A 6,582-nucleotide genomic window follows, 5' to 3' on the forward strand; every position below is an offset into this window, starting at 1 on the left:
AAAATAACATTGCTGTTCTGTGCAAATTAGATGCCGCTTTTCCGATGGTGAAGTAGTGACTCTCCAGGGCACCAAAGTAAAGCTGAGGCCTCTCCTGTGCCATTAAGATATCACATAATTTTCCACTGCTTTCATCTGGGAATGAGTACAAAGTTGACTGGTGGGATTTAAATGAGGCCTATGAATGAAAATACCAAAGGCCTGATTTCTGGAGTAGTGGGCGAGTTTCGAACTGATGCTGCCCACCCACAGAAAATTGGCCCGGAGTTAGACGTGGTCTACATCTTTCAATTGCTTATTATTTTTAATCTTTTGCTTTTCTAAATCCTGCACGGAGCTGCAATGTGCAACTATGTCAAAGTTAAGCACTTTTATTAGGACTCAAAAGTGCTCAGTGGTAGCGAAAGTATTTTTCTTGCTGGTCATAACATTTTTATTTCAGTAAATCATTAGTTTGGCGCAATAAAAAAATGTCAGGGGATTGACATCCAATATCACAAATGCTAATAATCCAGAAGAATCAGCCAGAAGTCATGTATTGAATCATGGACTCTTACAACGCAGAGAGAGACCATTTGTCCCATTGTGCCACCTCTTTGAAAGATATATCCCCATAGCCTTTCCTTTGTCAATAATGTCGAGAAAATGTACAGATAATGTAGAGAAAATCAAATTGTAGAGATACTATTCCCAAATGTGAACAGTCTCCAGCAAGGTGATGTTGCCTTTCTGCACATGTAGGCGAATGGTTTCCTTGTAGAACTGAGATAACATTTCATGGAGCTCCTAAGAACGGGGGTGGGGAGGGGGGGCGGGTTCTCCTCGATGCACCGATATTGATATTTATCACTCAACCAACATCACTAAAACAGATTATCTGCTCATGATCACATTGCCGTCCGCGGGACCTGCCTGTGTGCAAATCGACTGCCACATTTCCAAAACCACTATATACACTTCAAAGATATTTCATTGGCTATGACATATCTCCTGAGGATGTGCAAGGAGCTATATAAATGCAAACATATTCATGTTCTCTTATTTTTTATTTCTTTTCCTCCTTTGGTTTTATGCCATCTGACCATCATAATTTTGCCGCCTCTCTGTCATTTCCTTCTATTGTAGCTGTTATTCTGCATGTAACAAAACAAAAGTCAGGATATCATTGAGAAAGAGTAACTGTACATAACAAAACACTGTATGTGCTGGGGGACTAACCTCTTACAAAGGAAGCAGAAGCAGGAGGAGGCCATTCGGCCCTTCCAGCCTGCTCCGCCATTCATTATGATCATGGCTGATCATCAAGTTCAGTACCCTGATCCAGCCTCCATCCCGCCCCCATTTCCCTTGATCCCTTTAGCCCCAAGAGCTGTATCTAATTCCTTGTTTAAATTATATGTTTTTGCCTCAACTATTTGTGTGGTAGTGAGTTCCACAGATTCACCACTCTCTGGTGATGAAATTTCTCCTCACCTCAGTCCTAAAAGATTCACCCCTTATCCTTAAACTATGGCCCCTAGTTCTGAACTCCCCAACCATCAGAAACATTCTTTCATAATCTACCCTGTCTAATCCTGTTAGAATTTTATAAGTTTCTATGAGATCCCCTCTCACTCTTCTAAACTCCAATGACTATAATACTAACCAACCTAGTCTCTAATCAAATGACAGTCCCACCATCTCAAGATCAGCCTGGTAAACCTTCGCTGCGCTCCCTCCATAACAAGAACATCCTTCCTCAGATGGGCACCAAGACAGCTCACAATACCACAGATGTGGTCTCACCAATGTCCTATACAATTGTAGTAAAACATTACTATTCCTACACTCATATCCTCTCGCTATGAAGGCCAACATAGCATTTATCTTCTTTACTGCCTGCTGTACCTGCTAAAGAGCAGGATTCTGTGAAACACAAGAAAAGGTTTTTTCATGGTTCAGGTGTATCTTTCATCAATGTGCCTAGGTTTAACCTTTCTGGACACAACTATTGTAGTTCTATCTAATAACTGGGCCATTTGTGGAGCACCCAGTTACATCAACTTTTTAGATTTTATTGTGATCATAGATATCGCAATGTGAACCTCCTAACGAACATGTAGGGCATGGCTTTTGCAAGCCATAACTTAAAAAAAAGTAATAGGTCAATAAATAACGTTTATTCTCTGAGCCAAAATTATAATTATCCGATAACAACCTTAGTAATAATCGAAATGACAAAGTAACAAATAAATGAATAATTTAGAATTGTTTGGATAACTGAAACAACGCTTGGTCTCAGAGAAGTGTTTGGACATTTTGATTGGCTTTGTAGAATCATAGAATCCCTACAGTGTAAAAGGAGGCCATTCGGCCCATCGTGTCTGCACCCACCCTCTGAAAGAGCAACTTACCTAGACCCACTCCCCTACTCTCTCCCCATAACCCCACCTAACCTGCACATTTTTGGACATTACAGGGCAATTTAGCATGGCCAATCCACCTAACCTGCACATCTTTGGATATGGGAGGAAACCAGAGCATCTGGAGGAAACCCACGCAGACACGGGGAGAAAGTGCAAACTCCAAATGGCCAATGACCCGGAATTGAATCCGGGAACCTGGGGGTGTGAGACAGCAGTGCTAACCATTGTTCCACAATGCTTCAATGCCTCTTGTCCAGAAAAAGAAGGAAAGAAAGAATAAAGCACTGATAGCTAAGAGCCACAAGCATTTTCTAAAAATCATTCACATTTTCGAATTTATTTCTCAAATGACCCTCCTACATCCAAAACCTTTCAATACAAGCGAACCAAATCCTGCCTTACATCAACAAAGGAACTGGAGCATGGAAATCCATGGGATATATAAATCCATAAGTCACAAAAATCCATATGAAGAAATGCTGTTGAGTTCTGGAATACGGTAACAAAACATGGAAATCAAGGTCACATTGATGTAGGCGCAGATCGATACTTGGGGCCTCAGGACATTTTCAATACTCTTTCATTTGATGTGGGCGCCGCTGGCTGAGCCAGCAGTTATTGCCCATCCCTAATTGCCCTTGAACTGAATGGTTTGCTCGGCCATTTCAGAGTAAACCACATTGTTGTGGGACTGGATTCACATGTAAGCCAGATCAGACAATGGTGGAAGATTTCCTTCCCTGAAGGAAGTTAGTTAACCAGATGGATTTTTATGACAATTGACAGTGGCTTCATGGTCATCATTGGACTTTTAATTCCAGATTTTTAAAATTGAATTCAAATTTCAGCATCTGCCTTGGTGGGATTCAAACCCAGGACCCCACAGAATTACCCTGGACTTCGATATCACTAGCCCATTGACAATACCACTACACCATCACCTCCCCTCATTCCCTGCCTATGGGCCACTGGAACACAGGTAAAACTTGCCATAATGCAGAAAAGCTGTGCTTAAGAACAGGATCAGTGTGTTCTGGCACTTAAAAACTGTCAGGAGGGGATACACCAAGTCAGCACATTTGTTACAGCGTGTGTAAAAATTCAACAGGCCCATTTAGGACAATTTAAGGAGTTGATAGGGAACATGGAGAGAATTCAGCAGCAGCACTTTATCAGCCAGATAGAGGTGGGTTTAGGTGCATCAGGAGTGGAGAAATCCCGGAGATCGATGTTGGGTATGGAATTCTGTTCTCATCTCGTCCAGTTTTCTCCAGCAAGTCCGATGAGGAATCAGTGCGGGTCTGGCTGGAAAGAAACTGAGGTCACTGCAAGGCCTTTAAAGGCCTGTTTAACCAGGCGTTCATATTTCTCTCAACAGAACACAGCTTCTACACTGTTTCTCCACCTCATCAGGGCCACAGAGGTGAGTACGAGATAGGAAGAACCTTTTTCAGTGAGACTGACAAGCTGGGACGATTTTGATCAGTTAGACTGAAGAGCTCCAGCAACTTGGCCAGAGTGCTATTCAAAGCAATTCTTCCCTCACAGAGTTCTAACACTGCTTGGCAGGTGAATGCCAACATCTCGGCAGGCGCTTGACTTTTTCCAGCACTTTACTCACTTTCAGCTGCACTTCCCTGCCATCAGCATTCACCGTGGCTTGGGACTTGGACTAGCTTCTGCAACTGTACAGTTTCCACCTGTGCTGAGGGCAAGACATCCCAGAGCAGTAGCAGCTGTCCTCTCCTCAGCCACCTGTCCCTCCACAAGGCACAGGGGATGGCCACCAATTTTCAACTGGAAAGTGAGACCCCCCCCCCTTCCGCCCCCACCCCTCCCCCCCACCCCACCCCACAACATACAGTCTACAGACAGAGAATTGACTCACCCAAGATGTCTGACCATCCGCACCTCACAAAGCTCAGACTCTCACAGCTGATCACTGCTCTCATCCTAGAACAAGACCTGCTTTCCAGTGGAGCAATAGGGACCCACTGCCAGAGGCCAACAAGGTGTTTGTCACTGGAGGTACCACCCCTACCCTGGGTCTCTGCTTGTCAACAAATGGCATGTTCTCTTTCTCCTGCAAGGGGAGGGAGCAGTGAAGTTTGAGTGCTCATAATGGCTGGTTTGCAGAGGATGGAAGGACCCTATTTAGGGGGATCACTGTGAGTCATGGGTGCAAGCAGGCATTAGGCTGAGGGTGATTGTGAATGCTGGCTGCTCAGATGGGGACGAGAGGGGCCTTTCAAAGCAAGGAATAAGTGGAGCTGCAAGGTGTGTTGACCTGAGGAGTGCCGTGCAGGAGAATGGTGGGATGGATAAAGTGTGGAATCGGCAACTGATAGTGTTATAGCACTCACCTGTCACGTTCTCCTGCAGTCATGGATATTCTTGATACTGCCTTCAGGTTGGAGGGAGCACATGCATGCTGCTGACCTCCTTGACCATTCCCATCCATGCCTGAGTGATTAGGGTGGCTGACCTCTTCTCAACCTTCAGAGAGCTCACCTCATTGCCGTTCCTCAAATTCGACAGCAGCAGCTCCAGACATGAGCACGAGACCCGAAGGGCTGCCTTCCTGGCTCTCCTCACCATTCTTGCGGTTGCTGCTGCCTCAAATGCCTCAGCACTAGGTGGAAATCTTGCCTTTTACAGAAGGGATGAGTCATCCCATCCATTCTCACTAATTGCTTGGGAGCTTGGAGGCGACATGCTAATGATGTTGCTCTGGGAAAGATCCTCGGTAAACCTCGCCCAGTAGGACATCGTGTTGCCGAGCCAGAAATGGTTTGAGCCAGGGTGAGGCGGACAAGATTCCGTCCCAGTTCCTCTGAATGTTGGGTCAGGAACTATGAGCTTAAAATCAGAGTGAGGCTGTTCAGAGGTGTCGACCAGAAGCTCTTCTTCTCACAGAGTAAATAGAAGTCTGAAACCCTCTGTCCCAAAATGGGGTTGAGCTGGGGCGTCAATGAAAAAGGTCAAAACATAGATTGATGGGTGGCACGGTGGCACAATAGAACATAGAACATAGAACAGTACAGCACAGAACAGGCCCTTCGGCCCTCAATGTTGTGCCGAGCCATGATCACCCTACTCAAACCTACGTATCCACCCTATACCCGTAACCCAACAACCCCCCCCTTAACCTTACTTTTTTTTATTAGGACACTACGGGCAATTTAGCATGGCCAATACACCTAACCCGCACATCTTTGGACTGTGGGAGGAAACCGGAGCACCCGGAGGAAACCCACGCACACAGGGAGAGGACGTGCAGACTCCACACAGGCAGTGACCCAGCCGGGAATCGAACCTGGGACCCTGGAGCTGTGAAGCATTTATGCTAACCACCATGCTACCCTGCTGCCCCCTAATGGTTAGCACTGCGGCCTCATGGTGCCGAGGACCCCACAACCCAAAAGATGTGCAGGTAGGTGGACTGGCAACTCTAAATTGACCCTTAATTGGGGGGAAAAAAATTGGATATTCTAAATTTAGATCACATTTTTTTTAAAAACCAGAGATTGATAGATTTTTGTTAGGCAAAAAATTTTTTAAATTTAGAGTACCCAATTATTTTTTTTCCAAATAAGGGGCAATTTAGCGTGGCCGATCCACCTAACCTGCACATCACTTGGAGAATGTGCAAACTTCACACGGACAGTGACCCAGGGCCGGGATCGAACCCAGGTCCTCAGCGCCGTAGGCAGCAATGCTAACCACTGCGCCACCGTGCCACCCTGTTAGGCAAGGGTATCAACACCAACAAATTATATTTATATATTGCCTTTCTCTGCACCTCACAAGAGTCGTATAAAACGGAGTATGACATTGCGCTACTAAGCAGTTTTTAGGCTAGCTGACAATAGCTCGGTCAAGGATCTAGGTTTTAAGGAGTACCTTGGAGGAAGAAAGTGAGATAGCGAGGTGGAGAGATGTAGGGAGTGAGTTTCAGAGCTCAGGAGCCAGGCAGCTGTAGGTACAGCCACCAATGGCAGAGTAATTGAAATCAGGGATGGTCAAGAGGCCAGAAAAAGCATTAAGAGTTACAGAGCCAAAGGCAGGTAAAAGGAGTTGAAATGCAGCTCAAACGTGATCCAATTGAATAGAGGACAGACGCCAGGGACTGAATAGTTTACTCGTGTTGCTACCCCTTCCTAAAAATCTTTTGATT

This window comes from Scyliorhinus canicula, chromosome 5 (genome assembly GCF_902713615.1).
Source record: "Scyliorhinus canicula chromosome 5, sScyCan1.1, whole genome shotgun sequence".
NCBI lineage: Eukaryota > Metazoa > Chordata > Chondrichthyes > Carcharhiniformes > Scyliorhinidae > Scyliorhinus > Scyliorhinus canicula.